The sequence below is a fragment of the Delphinus delphis genome, chromosome 17 (genome assembly GCF_949987515.2).
Source record: "Delphinus delphis chromosome 17, mDelDel1.2, whole genome shotgun sequence".
NCBI lineage: Eukaryota > Metazoa > Chordata > Mammalia > Artiodactyla > Delphinidae > Delphinus > Delphinus delphis.
Window position 1 is genome coordinate 49,647,542 of NC_082699.1, and position 19,471 is coordinate 49,667,012.

The window sequence follows — 19,471 nt, forward strand, 5'->3', positions numbered from 1 at the left end:
ACTGTGAGATATAAAATACATCCCCAGTGACTGCATTGTTCTTAGAAGATTCCCAGTAAATTCTCTCTGAATGAATGAATAAAAACGAAACACATCACTTTTAATAGAATATACACAATCTAAGCTGTGAATGTTGAGGAAGAAATTAGGGGTAAAATAATGGAGAACAAAATTCATATTTGGCATTTTCCTATTCTGAGCACTCCACAGAGAAAAATCTATTTTTTTTCTGCCCTTATCAGGTAAAGCTATTGATTCAGGGGAATAGGTTATGCGGAAACCATGGAAGTTTCTAGTCAGGCGGACTCTGGGTTCAACACTATCACTCCAGGCAAGAGATGAGTGTCTCTGAACTTCAACGTCCTCTTCTGTCAAATGGGAATAATAATGATTCTCTTACGGGATGGTTGTGAGGGGTGAGTTAAATAAAGACAGGAATTTGACCCAGGAAACTTTTGTAACTCTCATTTTAAGGGAGGAAAATTTTCAAAAGTAGATTATCAGGAATTAAGGTAGAATACACTGAAAATGAATAGCGGGCAGTTTGTTTGCAGGTGAGGCGGCTCTGAGACCTCGAGGCTGAAAGAGCCTGATGCTCAGGACACCTAGGACGCTTCCTGGCCCGACGTGGCAAGAGGACCGACCCCTCTCTGCGCAGGGTCACCAAATGGCCCGGTTCCAGCTTAGGTGTCAGAATCCGTTCATCTCCAGTTTGCGTCCTTTTCTTTTTGCAATTTAAAGTCGGACTGGAGGCGCAAGGATGGAGGTAAAACGTGCGTTAAAAAAATTACAGTTCAGATTACAAGGACAACAAAATCACCAAGGTCAGGGTAGGTGTCCGTGAACTATGCAAAACCCTGCGGAATGAGGAGTCATAAACGCTCTGAAAAGAATTCTACATTTTAATTTTAGAAGCTCTTTCCAAAGTCCCCTACAGCCTGCCGCTTGCCACCCTTTGGCCCCCTCTCCCGGCTATTGATCATCACCCTCCTTTCCTCTTTTTTCCTTCCAGTAAAAGTAAGTATCCAAAAAACTTTAATTCTTCTCCAGAAGTCCTAAGCCAATTTCGCAGTCGCGGAGCTTTTTCATTGCTTTAACCCAACTTTCTTTCATTTCTTTGGCGAGTACCTGAAATTAGGGTTGCCCGATAGTCTGGAGCCCTAAATCAGGGAAGCGTGGGGCTTAGTTCCGGCGAAACCCTCTGGTGCCTGTGCGGGAAGCTCATTTTCCCCCCGGGGTGGGGTTCAGACTGCCGGCAGGGACCTAGCAGGACGCTCGCTCAGGTTCCGAGCCCAAGTCCCTGGCGGCGGGGACGTGCGCGCGGCGTGGGTGGGCGCTTTAAGCCCGAGCGGCGGTTTCAGCACTAGCTATTTTTAGCTGCGCGTCGCCCCCCTTCCTCCCGGCCTCCGGCTTGGTAGCCTCCGGCGGGCGGCCGCCGCTCCGCGGCTCCCTCCTGTCTCCCCCCACAGTCACTCGCTCTTGGTAGCGTCCACGCGGGCAGGTCTGGAAACTGAGCATGTCTGGAAGCGCTCGGCGGCCTCGGCGGCAGCGGTGGCAGAGCCAGGCTGCGTCAGGCTGAGCCCGTTCACCGCGCGGCCGCAGGAGCGCGGCGCCGACGCCGCGCCGCCCAGCCCAGCCGAGAGGGGCGCACTAGCCGCCGCGGGGCCCGCCGCCGCTCACCGCAGCCCCCTCCTGGCGACCCGCAAGTAAGTTTGTGAGGCGGCTGGGCGGTGGGGCGACGGCTTGGCGGCCCGGGGAAGCCCACGCTGGCAGGCGGGAGGCACGGCTGGCGCTCCGGAGAACCGGCTGGCCGCTGCCCCAGGTGCCCGGCGCCTCGGCGAGCCTCTTGGCCAGTTTGAAAGTGGTGGCCTCTGGGATGTTCTAGTGGGGGGCGGGGCGGGGGCGGCAAAGCAGGAAGTCTGAACTGACTCCGGCGGAGGCCGAGGGGGCCGACTGGGGCAGAGGGAAGGACCGCGCAGCGAGAGAGCGGGCTGGTGCGGGATGGGTTTGGGATGCGGGCTCCCGGCAGAGAACAGCCGCAGAGGGAAAGCCGGGTGTCTCCGGGGGACAGGGTTGAGAGCGCCGTGTGGGAGGCATAGTAGAGGGTGAGCGTGTCCTGGCCGGAGGGGCGGGAGGGAAGATGGATGGAAAGTGGGGCGCGTGGAAAGCGGATTTGAACCAGAGCTTAGGACGCCGGTGGAGGGGGCCGTGGGCCCCGGGAAACGAGTGGACTCGAATAATTTGGGGAGTCTGTACCAGGTCAGGGTGATATGATGATGGAGAGGGACAGGCTTGGATGGAGGTCTTCGAAGCGAATACGCGAGGCCAAATGTTGGGAACTGGCTGGACAGAGGATGGAGGCAGAAAGTGGCCTGGAAGGGCCAGTAGGAAAATCGCTGAGGGATTTGGGTAAAGGGGAGGAGGGGAGTGGTGCAGAGATCGAGCGGAGGAACGGGGCTGCTGTTGGGGCTCAAAGGCTCAGGAAAGGCTTGGAGGCTACGCTACGTGCGGTCCCCCTGACTAGTGAATTAGTAGCGGTTCTCTGAGGTTTACTTGCACGCCAGGCTCCTCCTTCATCTTCTACCTCGCTTGTTAACAGGGCAGCTCGCTTTAGGCAAGCTTGTAGATTTGGACAGATTAAGCAACCGGGAAGGTAGTCATTTGCAGGGGAGCTGCCAGTGGTTCCCGGCACCCTCAGGGTGCAATGTAGGGTCTGAATGTGTGTGTTTCAGGGGATGGTGGAGGGTGATTTCTGCTCTAGGCCACAGGAATCCGGGAGGTACGGTGTTTGGGGCCGGGAAGTCAGACAGAAGTCTGCAGTGTGCAACTCGCGGCGGGGCGTGTGAGTATGCGTGTGTGCGCGCCTGTGCGCGTGTTGCCCGCCCGGGGTCGCGTGTGTTGCTGCAGTCTGTCTCCATGACGAGGAGATCCAGGGCTCCACAGGCGGCACGGGGAGGGGATTAAAGGAAACGTGCTTTCCTGCCTCTCTTCTGCCTCCTTTCCCTAGGGTCGCATTCTTTGCTCGTCCAATGATGCTCTTCTCTAACCTCTTCCCCCGACTTCTGCACGTCCCAAACCTGACGCCGGTCTTGTCCTCTGATTCGGTACCCCGGAGGACGCTGCTGTCCCTCCTCTGCCAGAGGGAATCCGAGGAGTCCCGCTGGTTAGAGGGGCTCCCGAATCCACCAGTCTTTCCCTGGGGCGTCACTCCGGGGGTCCTCAGTTCACTCTGCTGCCCCTGCAGGTGACGCAGTGATGTTGCCCCGCGGACCCCAGTGATGGCTCCAAATAGCCAGCACTTACTGGTTCTCGCGAGGTGGGTCTCCCCAGAGTTTCCCACAGGTAATTGTAACTTAAAAAGAAAAAGACCAGGTTAGTAGAAAAAACAAGCCCTGAGGGCAAAAAGCTTTATGCAAAAGCGCCTCTTAGACTAACAAATATTTTACCCACCAACCACAAGAAGGGAAGAAGCTTCTTCAGCGTACGCATCTGAAACTGGAGGGGAGGGGGCGGCAGAGCGGGAGTTGTCACCATGTCCACGGTTTCTTAGACTCCATCCAGCTTGCTATTTCCTGTCCTCCGTGCCATATTTTAAGCGAGACTTTACCAAATACAGGAAATGAGGGTGAAGGAGACTGTGGAAACCTGTGCCATCTGTGGAAGGACTCAGAGAAGGGAGAGCGAGAGCTGTGCTTACTGTCTGCCAGATATCTCAGAGGGCTGGGCTCTGAGATTGTGTGTTCAGACATCAGAAGTAATTCTGAACATCCAAATTGCAGGGGGGAGACTCAGATGAAGGGAAGTGAGAAACTCTGAAAAAGTGATGAGGACCATAGTATGGGGTTGTCTTACAAGGTGATCACTGACCTGTGGAGGGACACAGCAGAAGAACAGCAAGCTTCTAATGGCCAGGGGCATGTTGTCTTATTCCATAGGACAGTGGCTGGCCCAGTTTCTAGTACAGTAACTATTGAAAAATACCTTTTGAAGTATGGCCATGATTCTGGATATCTGAAAAGTTTGAATACAAAGACATATACTGTCATTTTCTGCTTCTATTACTATGTTTTTTTCATTGATTATTATTAGAACATGTGGTGAAGGTAAAATAAATTATTATCTTACCTATTAATACTGTTCTCCCCAGAGTGCTGCTCAAATAGATATAACCAAATATGTTTGCCTGTTTTTTTTGTTTTGGGAGTCATGGAGGAAGGAGAGTTGGGCAAATTGATTAGGATGTCAAATAAAGGTAGAGTTTAGGCACCTGAAGATCTTTTGCGTGTGTGGAGGTGAAAGCTTCATTTATATAATGCTAAATTCAGTGCAAAATGAGAAAACCCTTCTGTCTCCACTCCTTACCTCGTGCATTTGAAATACAAAGGATTGTACCCTTGGGCTGGTTCTTAGTCCTCTGAAGGCTAGCTTAATAATTTTCCCAGAGGATTGTTCCCTAAATTCAGGTACACTTTAGGAAATAATCAATGGACTCCCTGCAACCCTAAGGTAAAGTCATTAAAAAAAAAGTGGTGAAATGGTTTGATGAAGCAGAATAATGAGTGAGAGAAATATTAACCAAAACGTAAGAAGAGAAATCACTTTCTCTTGCCCCAGGGTTAGATCTTACTGATAGGCTTAGAACAGTGGTTCTCAACAGGGACAGTTTTGCCCCCCAGGGGACACTGGCAATGTCTGGAGATGTTTTTGGTTGTTACAACTGGGTGGGGAGGGGTGCTACTGGCATCCCGTGAGCAGAGGCCAGGGATGTTGCTAATATTCTACAAGGCATTGGGTTGTCCCCCATAACAAAGAGTTATCCAACCCCACATGTCAGCAGTGCTGAAGATGAGGAACCCTGGCTTAGAGCTAGGTATGATTATAATGAAAAGCGGCTCCTGTCAGGATGCTTTCACGTATTCCTATTGGAAGTCTATCTTGAAAATCAAGAGTAGTTAATATTAAGAGACTTTCTTTGCAAATGGCCCCATATTCAAAAACAGTCGCTTTAAGGAAATTAAAGAGGTTTCCTTTTAGCAGAACTTCTTTTCAGCCTTCAAAAAAAAAAAGTCCTCAAGTAGATTGGGAATGTCTGAAAAGACATATATAGTATGCATAGGAACTGAGTAAACATTTTTTTGATGAAAACAAGTTAAAACTGGTTCTGCCACTGTATTTTTCACTGTACTTGTTTGGTAATTGCTTTTAAAAATACATAGTTTTAAAATTAATATTAATTTAAATTACAACTAATAAATTCTTCATGTAGTGAGGGATTGAACCGAATCAGGCAAAAATGTTAGCTGAACACTTATTAGAAGCCTCATGAAGTGTTCCAAAATGAAACCTTAGTATTTGTAGACATCTGCCCAGGAAGGTAAGAACCTGTATAATTTTCGTGCATTTAGTTTCAGTTTTAAATCGACAGCAAGGCATGTATTGAGAAGCAAACCTTTCCGACTTGCAGTACAATACACTGCTTGGAGAGGGGAAACAATAGCTTACACTCTTGGATGTAATAAGATCAGGGAAGTGTTCTAAGAACACCTGTGTGCAGGAACTCAGAAGCTTGCTTGATAAAACCTTTGTCATGATCACACTGAGGCCTGGAGAAACTAAACAGATTTAGTTAGTCTCCCTTCCGTCTCCCTCCACCTGCCAGCACTTTTATTGGTGGGTTGGTTTCAGAATTCATTCTAAAGGGATCCTCATTAGGGCTGCTTACTTCCCTTCTTGTTCTAATAACCATTCCCTCCATCCTTGGCCGTCACCATCCCTCAGTCCTTCAGGAATTCATGCAGCAGAAGAGTCTCCTGCTTAGTTTCTGGGGCACCCGGTAACCTCTCCTTTTCTCCTGTGTGTACAAACACAAACAGCTCTTTCCTGCTTCTGAGAGGAACAGAGATTTGCGTCTCTCTTGGAAAAAGGCAGTGGGGAGAGTCCTTGTTTTCCACAGAGGCAACCTCAGTTTCTCTGCTTGCACCCTTGAATGTCTTGTTCAATTGTTTGTTCAGTTGCATATTCTTGATTTTAGGAAGGCTTCCTCTTTCCAAAGACAGAGTGAAAGAACTGAGGAGGGTAGAACTTCACTGTGAGCCGCACTGTTGTTGATAGAGGGCACCTCTCATGGGCTGTATGAAGCCTCAAGGATATGATTTGAACCAATGATAATCCTATTTGTAAAGTCAACAAGCATTTGTAAGTTCAACAGTAGCAGGTTCTGTTCTAGACACTGGGACTCTGCATTTGCAATGCTGAGCTGCATTGTGCCTTGCAACCGGTTTGCAAAACCAAGTTCATTTAGAGTAATATACATATATTTCACGTATGTCTCAAAGTCTATCTATAAAAAGAAATACAGGATGGGTATTTGTTTTCATTAAAGTTGGAGAGGCTATAGAGCCTTATTCTTAAAAATACTTCAGAACACATTGTTGATATGCAGAAGGCAAAAGAAACCATTAGGGGGGAAACAGTTACATGTGTTTCTCTATAGATCAGACAAGGAGGGAGTGAGCAATCTGAGGTGAAAGGGGTCAGTTCTTATCTCCCTTTTCCTTTCTTTAGGACATAGTTATTGATTTTGTTTGACATTTGAGGAAAGAGAGATGATTTCCTTCCCCACAGATACTTGTTGAATGGGTCTGTGCCCTTTTATACTTCTGATAGCCATAGTAGGAGGCAGTGGGCTGGCTGATATGATAGTTAGAGTGAAGCAGAATTTCAAATCAATTTTGTCAATAATGTTTGTGACAAAGGCTCACTTTCAAAAGCTGAGCATACCATGTCACTATTTTGATGAGACTAATATAAAGATTACAGAGCTGAACATCTCTGCTGATTTGGCTACTAGGTACTGCCTATGCTTTAAACTATCAGAGTGCATGTATTGGGAGTGGGGAATGAAATGATATGTCAGCTTCTCTTACCTATGAACAAACTTGCGGGTCACTGTGGCAGGTCAGTTATTGTCCAGCTGGAAGAAGGGTAGTGTCAAGGCTGGGAATTTTATTGAACAGTGTATGCTGTCCTTGCTGAGTTTAAGAACGAGAAAAAGAACAACAAAAGCAGGAATTTGAAATTTATGCTACAGCAGAGGCAAAGAGACTTTCTGCTTTTAATTTCATTTTAGCTTATTATTGTTAAGGACAAGCAGCAGTAATGCATGAAAAAGGTAACCTTGCCTGTGGAAGGTTTTACTTTTGTTCATAAATGCTTGTTCATCTTCAGAAGCAAATAGCCTAGAACGTATCCTGAGGCTTTCAGCCTTCAGTATAAATAGTGTGTCTCTTCTATCTCTAGAATATTCATTATGTGATATCATTCGGAATCTGAATACTGGGCTAAATTGGCTGATGCAGTCCCTTCTAATTTAGGGATTTAGCGTTGTCTCTGTCCTTTTAAAGAAGGTGAAAGAGATATACTGTTTGTCATTGGGAGCACAGTTATGGGTGCTGGAAGCAGCCTCTTTTACACACAGACATGCCTGGTACTTGACATTGGTCTGGGACTCCACTGACCAAAACATAGATCTCAGTCTTCTGGATTATGAAGCCTGATTTTAGCAATTTTGATTGGAACCAGAGCTGCGACCAGGCTTGTGAATCAATTGACGTTTTCGGAAAAGACCAAATGATGAGCCAGAATACTCGCCACCCATTGCCAGGAAAGAGGGACAGCAGTTTAAGGAGGATCAAGAGATTTGCAGGGCTTCCCTGGTGGCGCAGTGGTTGAGAGTCTGCCTGACGATGCAGGGGACGCGGGTTCGTGCCCCCTTCCGGGAAGATCCCACATGCCGCGGAGTGGCTGGGCCCGTGAGCCATGGCCGCCGAGCCTGCGCGTCCGGAGCCTGTGCTCCGCAACGGGAGAGACCATGACAGTGAGAGGCCCGCGTACCGCAAAAAAGAAAAAAAAAAAGAGATTTGCAGTCAGATCTGGCACTCTTACTTAGTAGTTCTGTGGCTTTAGATGAGGGTTTTTTTTTTCTTTTTTAACTTCATGGAGCTCCAATTTCCTCATCTTTGAAATGGAGATTTTTTTTTTTTTCCCTGTAGAGTTCACTATAGGATTAGAGGAAATATTTTCAAAGCAAAAGTGCGTATTAATAGTGTTGGTGATGGTGGTGCTTATATGTCCTTCTAGTGCTGGAATTTAAATAGTTACTGTCTAGGAAGTGGAAGTAGTGGGGCCATTGGTGAGCAAGATGAGATGGAAAAGGACAATGGGAGTGGATCATAGTTAGGAAGGGGTTTTGGAGGTGAAGTAGTCTGATGTCCTCTTTTGACTGATGGGGCCTTGGGGACTCAGGATTATGGTGTGATTTGCCGAAGGTTATGCTGCATCATTTCAGCTGAGTCTATAATTTTTCAAAGTCTCCATCCTAACATTCTCCACCTTAAGAGCACACTTATTTTCTTGGTTAAATCCATGTTTCTTCTGTTTATCTAAAAATGGTTATTCAGCTCAAGAACCTCTCTTTTCAGTTGTTACATTCCAGGTCTTTTATAGGCAACTAAAGAAGGCATCAATGGATCTCTAATTGAATTTGTATAGGAGTTCAACTCAGCTCTTCACTTAAGTGATCAAGATGATCAAGTACATGTTTATGTTTTCCTAATTGGGGTGAACATTAGTAGAGTTTTATCTAAAAACAAAAAAACCGCCACTATGGATAATGTTCTTCAAATAGGTTATTGCTATTAATGACAAGAAAATTGAAGATTGGCCCTTGTTGATGGTTCTGTTGCTAAATTAATAGTTTGGTTTTTGTTTTAAATCAGTGCTGTTGCCATTGTGGTTTCTTGAAGAGTTTCAGATTCAATGAAAATGTTAAAACCTACATGTGTTGGAAGTACTTTGTGAGTTGTAAAGTATATTATGTCTGTTGTCTTATTTGTAATTTATGGTAAAGATATATTATCAGTTACAGTAATGAAAGACTTAAAATTGAAAGCCAGGACAGAAAAAACATTCCCTTTCGAATCAGACAGACTTGAATTCAAATCTCCATTTTTAAGTCACTAGCTGTGAAAACTTGGACAAATTACTTGACTTTCCAGCTTCTCCTGTCTTTTGCGAATCACACCCACCAGATTACAGGTATGATTCTTGTGATGATTAAGTACGATAAGCAAGTAAAGATCTTAGCATGGTGCCTGGCACCCTTCTTTGTCCTTGTACACTGCTAATTCGCCGTACTTCAGCTACGCCTCTAAAGTAATTATTTATACTTGAATTAGTTCAGAGTTTTTCACTGTGAAGAATCAGAAAACCTGATTTTAAGTGACTTGAGGGGAAGTAAAAAAGAGAGAGAGACTTCATGAATGTGTAACTCAGTAAAATAGGGGAGTATATCTGGCTCCAGGTAGGACCTAATTTAAGGCTCAAACCATGTGACTAGTTCATTGTTAATGGGAGTGAGAATAAAAAGGTTGTTAGTAGTCCAGTTGGAAACTATGCATTAATTTCTTTTAAGTCTTCCAATAGCTTCTTCTTGGACAGAAGCACACAGCCTTGCTAAAACAATAATAAATCCATTATAGATAGCTGTATGTAGAAGAGTTTTGAGCTGCTTCCATAGATTATTTTGTGGGAGGGAATGGAGTGAAGCTGAAATTTCAGTGGAACCTACTAATAGTGGTAAGTCAAAATAAGATAGGCGGTAAAACACAGCAGAACAAAATTCAAAGCTTCAGTTTTGTAATTTATCAGACTTCCTTAACTGAATTAAATAGAAACTGGTTCTGGGCAATTTAAGCAGAAAGGAATTCATCATGTGGTCATGAAATAGTTCATGGAATCGAAGGAAATGCTGAAGAAGAAGACCTTGGAAAGGGTACCCCGCTGTCGGGTTGAGTCAACTCTAACTGTTTTCCGTCATTGTGTCACTGTGCCCAAGACGCAGAATTCTGAGAGAGAAAGAGAGAGTCAGTTCAGAGAAAAAACAGGGCATCTTGACCGGCAGTCCACCAACATTGTGTTTCATGGGCCCAAGGGGCTACCAAGGCATAATCTCTAATCTGCTCCTACCAGAAGGAGGGGAATAGATGATACCGGGCAGGCATACTCAACTCATGTCCACTACATAGATTCGGATGGGAAAAACTTGCTTCAGTGATGATGAATTACTAGAAGGGAAAAAAGGAAAACAAAATGACAGCAACAAATAAAATGAGTGTATTATCTAAACAGAACCCATGTGGGAGGCAAAAATACTTGGTCGGTTTCCTAAGGCTACTCTTACAAATTATCACCCACTGGGTGACTAAAAACAACAGAAATTTATTCTGTCACAGTTCTGGAAGATAGAAGTCTGCAATCAAGGTGTTGACGGGGCCATTCTCTCTTTGAAGGTTCTAGGGGGAGAATCTGTTCCATGCCTTTCTCTTAGCTCCTGGTGCCGCCAGTAATTGTTGGCGTTCCTCTGTTTACAGAGGCATCACTCTAATCTCTGCCTGCATCATCACATGGTGTTCTTTCTCCCCTGTGTTGAATCTGTGTCTCTTCTTTTCTGATAAGAACCCTGGTCATATTGGATTAAGGGCCCATACTGTTCTTGTATGACCTCATCTTAATGTAAGCAATTACATCTATAATGACCCAATTCCAAATGAGGTCACATTCTGATGAGATTCTGGGAAGGACATGAGATTTGGGGAGACACTATCCAACCTAGTACTGATATAATGTGGATAAAATAAACAACAATGCACGTAGCTAGGTCTAAAGAGTGGGAAGGGGGTACTATCCTTTTATTCTGTTATAAAACTCTATCTGAAGTATCGTGCCTGGTTTAGGCACCCCTTTTCAGATGATCATGTGTCCCCTGGAGAACTAGTGGAAAAACAGTTTGCTTTGTAAGGGCAGTTTTTTGGAACTACGGACCATAAACTTGGCAAAGAGGAGTTCAAGATAAATATGAGCTTCCAGTTGTCGAAAGGAAGAAAGATTGAATCTTTATCGCTCGCTTAAGAGCTAAGACCTATGGCCGGGAATTTCAGAGAAGCCGATTTTCGCTCACTGTAAGCGAGAACAATCTTATGTAAGTGTGGTTCAGGAGTCCCCATCTCTGGAAGCACTCAGCAGGAGCTCGTCATCCATATTTGTTACGGATGATGTAGAAGAGATTTCTGAATATCCAGGGAGCTTAGATGAGATAACTGCCCAACGTTCCATGTTTAAGATTCTCTTCTAGGAACACATAGGCCGTTAGTGATCCCCCAAACATTTATTAAGCATGAAGCGTGGTATTGTATGTTGGTGGAAACAGTAGTAAACATGGCATGCATAGTCTCTGGTTATTACGTAGATAAATATTTCAGTGGTCTACTATGGTAGTGATAGTACATATCCAGGAACCTGTAAAGTATCTGGCACAAAGCACAAGATTAGTAATTACTTGTTGAGTGAATTTGTTGTTTAATCGGAGTCTACTTTACAAATATATGTTCACGTTGTTTACCTGGAGTACTTGACCTGATAGGTATCAGCACGGTCATATTCCTTCATACGATTTCTCCATGGCCTTCTGGCTCTATAGGATTACCTTGTTCATATATCATCCCTCTCTTTGTTTCATTTTTACCATCTTAAAAATAGGGGTGGAGTTGGGGAGTGATTTTCCTCCTTAATCTCTTTCCGCCTCTGGGCTGTCTTTGCCAACAGAGGCAGCCCTGAACCTCTGAAGTTCATGTGTTACTGTGAAGACTGGAGGGGACTTTGGCTAAAGCAGTGTTTCTCAGAGTGGGGGACACTATGACTGATTTTATACGAGATGACTTTGGGTGGTGTATGGATATGTATTGAACTGAATTGAAAGGATTTTGTATTTGTTCTCTTCCAATGTTTCTTATCAAGGCAAGGAGGAAGTTTCAATTTGGTGCTAGTGTTAAACATGTATTCAAGATACTAGTTTTAGCTCCCTTTTTAAGAGTAGGCTTCAGTTGCCAAGCTTTCAAAAGTCCAGTAAAACTATTTTGTTTCCATTCTATTCATTTTTTTATTTTCCTTCATGCTCAGTGCTAGTTTCCATATAAAATAATGACACAAAGCTTCCTTTAAAAATTCATGCAGTTAAATTTTCTAATGGTGTGATATTTTTAAAAAATCAAGACGGTAATATATATATAGATGATTGAGACTCGGAAATTTCTGTGTCAGAGTTCTCCTGATGATTCATGTGTCTGGACTTTCTTCCTTGCTGTTTCTGGCACTCCTTTGCACTGTGGACACCTGAAAGCAGCTGTTCTGTGTAAGAGTCCTCCCTTTCTGTGTTGGTTCACAAGATACCTGTTGGCCCAGAGAAAGGGAACTTTGTGCATATAAATATGGCTTTGCGTTGCTTATGGTGCCTAGGTACTATGTATTTCTGAACTATCCTTTAAAAGCAACTCAAAATTGCTTTTCTGGCTTTTAAGGTAGATTTGTACATTGATAGAAAATGTTGAATTAATTTTAATTTATGTAATTCTTTCTCCATTGTATTTGTTTTTGTTTTCCTTTCTTTTTGTGATAGGGCCCAGACTTCATAAAGAAGAAGGAGATTTTCTTTTTACAGGTTTTTTTTTTTTTTTTTTTTTACATTTTACTACCTCAGGGAATCAGTTATAATACTGAAGGAATTTTTAAAATTTTCAGCCAGTTTTATACATGAGCATGTTTAAAAAGTCAAAATTTTCTACAAGGCATATGATATAGACTAGTAGTTTCTTCCTCCACTGCTCACTATCTCCAATTCCTTATTCATAGGAAGCAACCACTTTTTTTCTGGTGTTTATTTCCGTATCCCTAAATACATAGAGTTCTAGATCTTGATATTTGCTCTTATCTGGTAACTTCCTAGATTAGAAGATATGGAAGATGAGTATTATTATCTCTTTCACCAACTTCCTTCCATCTTGTTCTTCCTCCATCTTCCCACTCCTCCCAACAGTATTTCTTTCTTTTCTTTTCATTTGTTTATTTTTGATGAAATAAAGTTCAGAAGTTTGGTTTCCATGTAAGGTGGAGAAATTCACAAGAAATCACTCCCACTATCACAATGACAAAAAGCTGGATTTTGTATATTATATAAAGTCATAACTTGTCTTGGGCCCATCAAGAGCTGAAGTCACAAGATAAGCAAGTGAACTGAAGTCCAAAAAAGGACAAGTCCTTCTAAGGAGATATGGGACATGAACCCTTTTACCTCTGCCAGCTCATAGGAAGAAGAAATAATATACACAAAAGTGAATAAGAAGAGTACACCCATGTTCATAGCAGCATTAGTCACAGTAGACATGGTGTAGAAACAACCCAAGTGTCTATCGATGGATGAATGGATAAACAAAATGTGGCATATACATATACAATAGAATATTATTCAGCCTTAAAAAGGAAGGGAATTCTGACACATGCTGTAACATGGATGAACCTTGAAGACATTATGTAGGTGAAAGAAACCAGTCACAAAAAGACAGATTCTTATATGATTCCACTTTATAAGGTACCCTGAATAGTCAAACTCATGGAGATGAAAATGTGGTGGCTGGGCCTTCCCTGGTGGTGCAGAGGTTGGGAGTCTGCCTACCGATGCAGGGGACACGGGTTCGTGCCCCAGTCCGGGAGGATCCCACATGCCGCAGAGCGGCTGGGCCCGTGAGCCATGGCCACTGAGCCTGTGTGTCCGGAGCCTGTGCTCCGCAATGGGAGAGGCCACAACAGTGAGAGGCCCACGTACTGCAAAAAAAAAAAAAAAAAAAAAAAGTGGTGGCTGTCACGGGCTATAGGGAGGGGGAAATGGGGAGCTCTTGGCTAATGGATACAGAGTTTCAGCTTTACAAGATGAAAAGGTTCTGGAGATGGACGGTGGTGATGGTTGCTCAACAATGTGGATGGACTTAATGCCATTGAACTGTACACTTAAAATGGTAAAGATAATAAATTTTATGTATGTTTTACCACAACTAAAGATAAAAATATTTTAGAAAGCGAATAAGAAGAAAGATTTAAAATCTTTAAAAAATTCTTGAAAGTCAAGTGAGGACTTAGCAGGATACCTGAGAATACCTGGGAGCGTAGATGCAAGGGGAGTCTGCACTCTCTCACAAGTTCTTTCTTTCCTTTTTTTTTTTTAATAAATTTATTTATTTATTTTTGGCTGTGTTGCGTCTTCGTTTCTGTGCGAGGGCTTTCTCCAGTTGTGGAGAGCGGGGGCCACTCTTCATCGCGGTGTGCGGGCCTCTCACTGTCACAGCCTCTCCCATTGTGGAGCACAGGCTCCAGACATGCAGGCTCAGTAGTTGTGGCTCATGGGCTTAGTTGCTCTGGGACATGTGGGATCTTCCCAGACCAGGGCTCAAACCCGTGTCCCCTTCATTGGCAGGCAGATTCTCAACCACTGCGCCACCAGGAAGGCCCCCTTTCTTTTTTTTTTAATTGAAGTATAGTTGATTTACAATGTGTGTTAGTTTCTGGTATATAACAAAGTGATTCAGTTATGCATATATATATTCCTTTTCATATTCTTTTCCATTATGATTTATTACAGGATATCAAGCATAGTTCCCTGTGCTATACAGTAGGACCTTGTTTATCTATTTTATATATAGTAATTTGAATTTGCTAATCCCAAACTGCTAATTTATCCCTCTCCCTCCCATGGTAACCATACATTTGTTTTCCATGTCTCTGACTTTGTTTTGTTTTGTAACTAAGTTCATTTGTATCATATTTTAGATTCCACATATAAGTGGACAAGTTCTTTCCCATGGGTCTCTGCTCAGTGCTTACCAGAGAGTTTGGGGGCAAGGAGGTTAACCAGAGAGAGAAACCCCATTGGTTCCACAGGTGTGCACATAGTGAGAGGCTGCCCCTGGAAACAGGTGTAAAATCCCACCTCCAAGCCCAGATTCTTCTCTTACTGGCAAAAGCCTTTTGCCACTGGGGAAGGGGCAGAAACCCCACTGAGCCCAGCATCCTGCCCTGGTACAAAGTGGAGATCTGTAGAAAAGTTGAGGAAAAGCCAGCCTAAGGCCCAGGTTCATAGCACCTAAGAGTGAGGGAAGACCCAGAAAACTCAAACGTTTATGTAGCAGCTGTATTCATAATTGCTAAATATTGGAAACATCGCAGAGGTCCATCAGTTGGGGAATGGATAAACAAATTGTGCTGGTATTCCATAGAATAGAATTCTACAGGGCAATAAAAAGGAATAAAAGGAAAGTGCTGACTTCACCACTGTGCCAGTGTTCACTGAGAGTAACCATCAGGGAGACAGCCATGAATATTTCATGAAAAACATGGCACTTTAGAAAATGCAAAGGTTGGGAAGGAGATCAAGACAATTATGTAGAAAGCAGGAGTGCTTAGAGGGGCTGATTGTGAGGCTAGGAGAGACTTAGAGGTCATAATTTGCTCAGCAAGAAGACAGTCCTATATATGATCTGAGGGTTTTTTTCATTATGATACATAAAATACTATTGATTTATAAACTACTCTCCTTTTGAACCTCAAAGCCCCCTGTAAATACATAAACAGGTTTTTCACTACCCTAAACGTATGTCAAGTTGGTCATAGATTCTTCAAAGTTAAAGCGTCTTTAGAATTCATCTAATATCCTTCTGAACTGGGGTTCTTAACCTGTAGTTCACAGGCATGGATAGAATTCAGCTAGTACACAAACTTGGGTAAGGAAAAATGACATCTTTATTGTTATTAACCTCTAATTGAAATTTAGCATTGTCCTTCATTATAGGTGTAGGTTACCAACCACAGTGGCATCAGCAGTACCTGTGACTATCACCAATGGAAGTCACAGATAATATCATATCCCATTACAGTTGTTGGCAGATATTTAAAACAATCATCTAAGGAAACACTCCCATTTACCATTGCAACAAAAAGAATAAAATACCTAGAAATAAACCTACCTAAGGCGACAAAAGACCTGTATGCAGAAAACTATAAGACACTCATGAAGGAAATTAAAGATGATACAAACAGATGGAGAGATATACCATGTTCTTGGATTGGAAGAGTCAACATTGTGAAAATGACTATGCTACCCAAAGCAATCTACAGATTCAGTGCAATCCCTATTAAACTACCAATGGCATTTTTCACAGAACTAGAACAAAAAATTTCACAATTTGCATGGAAACACAAAAGACCCCAAATAGCCAAAGGAATCTTGAGAAAGAAAAACGGAGCTGGAGGAATCAGGCTCCCAGACTTCAGAGTATACTACAAAGCTACAGTAATCAAGACAGTATGTTACTGGCACAAAAACAGAAATATAGACCAATGGAACAGGATAGAAAGCCCAGAGATAAACCCACGCACATATGGTCACCTTAGTTTTGGTAAAGAAGGCAAGAATATACAATGGAGAAAAGACAGCCTCTTCAATAAGTGGTGCTGGGAAAACTGGACAGCTACATGTAAAACAATGAAATTAGAACACTCCCTAATACCATACATAAAAATAAACTCAAAATGGATTAAAGACCTAAATGTAAGGCCAGACACTCTAAAACTCTTAGAGGAAAACATAGGCAGAACACTCTATGACATAAATCACAGCAAGATCCTTTTTGACCCACCTCCTAGAGAAATGGAAATAAAAACAAAAATAAACAAATGGGACCTAATGAAACTTAAAAGCATTTGCACAGCAAAGGAAACCATAAACAAGACAAAAAAGACAACCCTCAGAATGGGAGAAGATATTTGCAAATGAAGCAACTGACAAAGGATTAATCTCCAGTATTTACAAGCAGCTCATACAGCTCAATATCAAAAAAAAAAACCCAATCCAAAAATGGGCAGAAGACCTAAATAGACATTTCTCCAAAGATATACAGATTGCCAACAAACACATGAAAGGATGCTCAACATCACTAATCATTAGGGAAATGCAAATCAAAACTACAATGAGGTATCACCTCACACCTGTCAGAATCGCCATCATCAAAAAATCTACAAACAATAAATGCTGGAGAGGGTGTGGAGAAAAGGAAACCCTCTTACACTGTTGGTGGGAATGTATATTGATACAGCCACTGTGGAGAACAGTATGGAGGTTCCTTAAAAAACTAAAAATAGAACTACCATATGACCCAGCAATCCCACTACTGGGCATATACCCTGAGAAAACCATAATTCAAAAAGAGTCATGTACCACACTATTCATTGAAACCCTATTTACAATAGCGAGGACATGGAAGCAACCTAAATGTCCATGGACAGATGAATGAATAAAGAAGATGTGGCACATATATACAATGGAATATCACTCAGCCATAAAAAGAAACAAAATTGAGTTATTTGTAGTGAGGTGGATGGACCTAGAGTCTGTCATACAGAGTGAAGTAAGTCAGAAAGAGAAAAATAAATACCGTATGCTAACACATATATATGGAATCTAAAAAGAAAAAAAACAAAAAAAAAAACAGTTCTGAAGAACCTAGGGACAGGACAGGAATAAAGACGCAGACGTAGAGAATGGACTTGAGGACACAGGGAAGGGGAAGGGTAAGCTGGGACGAAGTGAGAGAGTGGCATGGACATATATACACTACCAAATGTAAAATAGCTAGCTAGTGGGAAGCAGCCACATAGCACAGGGAGATCAGCTCGGTGCTTTGTGAGAACGTAGAGGGGTGGGATAGGGAGGGTGGGAGGGAGGGAGATGCAAGAGGGAAGAGATATGGGGACATATGTATATGTATAACTGATTCACTTTGTTATAAAGCAGAAACTAACACACCATTGTAAAGCAATTATACTCCAATAAAGATGTTTAAAAAATATCATCTATGCTCATTGCTACTTTGAAAGTTTGGTTATTATTAGATCTGCTGTTAGATCTTTTTATTTAGAGTATTAGAAAAAGAAACACATATACCATGTCACGAATTCATTCTTTTATAATTTGATAACTGTTTCATTGTATTTCATTTCCTTTGTATTCCTGTGTATCTCATTCTTAGAAGAGGTCATAGACTTTCACAGACTCCTAGAGGGATTCACAGCATCACAGAAGAACCTGGAACCTCTCTTGGTCTGTCAGCAGTAAATTCCATTCAGCACAGATGGCTTGGTCCAGAAAGCCGGAGCTGTTGAGTGCGTTCCCACACTCTGCACGTGTTCTTGATCTGCCGGATGCCATCTGTGCCATTCCGTAGGGAACAGTGGTTCTAGCAGGTTTTCTGTCAATGGTGAGGGCAATGAGCATGTTTCTGAGCATGTGTAGATTCTCGGTGGCTTCTTTAAGAAGCCTCTCCTATAGTGGGGCCTTAGAAGTAAGGACCTGGTGTCATGCACCTTGCCTATTAGAGGCCTAGGTTTTAGAGCACCATCCCATGTTCATGGCTCTGGGCCTCTGGAATCCTTGGTGGGGAGACACGCAACTCTAACAGAGTCAGTCTTGTGGGTTCCACTTACATGTTTGTGAATTCCAGGAGGACTGATGTCTAACTTCAGAGCCATAGGTCAGGGCTCTTTTTCTAGTATTGATTCAGTTCCCTGGCAGGTAGTGTAAGATTTAAATGAACACATCTCCCTTGCCAAGATTTTTTTTTTTTTTTTTTGCCAAGATTTTTATATTTTTACTTTTATTGTCTTTTAAACCTTATTTTAAATGCTGTCATGCCAGAGCGGACCATTTGGGTGACTTAAATGCCGGTAGTGATATTGGGCAAATGGGCATCCACCTGGACGCCCGAGGAATGGGAGAATTGCTTCCCTGTGGGTTATACTTTGCAGCTAGATACATATCCGTTATGAAGGTAAGTTTTCTACATATCTCAGGATAGCTTTTTTCATTTTTGACAACCCTGACAGGAAGTTTTGCCTCTTTTGGAATAAAATCTGCTTTTGTTTAACTTCTATCACTGACCTAGGTTTGGTCTGTAAAACCTCACAATTAAATTTCCTGAAGTTACTGCAGTGCTCTTACTGTGACCTTCCTGATGTGTTCAAAGAATGCAGATCATTGTGAAATCTGCCAAAGTATATTTTGACTGAAATAGACTTTCTGGGAGACATTAATCTTAGGCTGCAATGGAACATTTTTCTAACAAATGTTTGGGATCTTAATATGTGTCAGGCACTCAGCTGAACACAGATGGTATATATAATAAGGGGCAGAGCAGATGTGTCCCTGCCCCTGTGGGTGTTAGCTGTAGTGTTAGCTGTAGTGCCGGAAGGAACTCGGCACACCAAGTAGGTGGGGTGGGAGGCTGTACAGCAGAGTGAAATGACCCTGCTAAAAGAGGGGCTCCCTAATCGGGGGCCGCATAGGTGGAGCTGCGGGCAGGAATAGGGGCGTGTCCCAAGCAGAGGAAACAGCTTGGCCTTTATGAGGCAATGCAAGGTGATCGGTGTGGCTGAGTCAAGGGTGAGGGTAGGACCAGATGGAGGTGGAAAGGTAAGCTAGCATCAGACATACAGGATTTTCTTGGCCAGGCTGAGGATTTTGGTCTTTGAAACAGAG

At 43.0% G+C, this 19,471-nt stretch overlaps 1 protein-coding gene across 2 annotated transcripts in view; it reads left to right on the plus strand.

Moving 5' to 3' along the window:
• Positions 1–1,539: 1,539 nt before the first annotated feature.
• The window catches only part of OXR1 (oxidation resistance 1), a 446,899-nt gene continuing 428,967 nt past the window's right edge, over positions 1,540–19,471 (plus strand). For both annotated transcript variants that reach the window (XM_059995055.2, XM_059995052.1), the window contains exon 1: positions 1,540–1,706. The gene's annotated coding sequence lies outside the window, so the exon portion shown is untranslated. The remainder of the gene's footprint in view (positions 1,707–19,471) is intronic.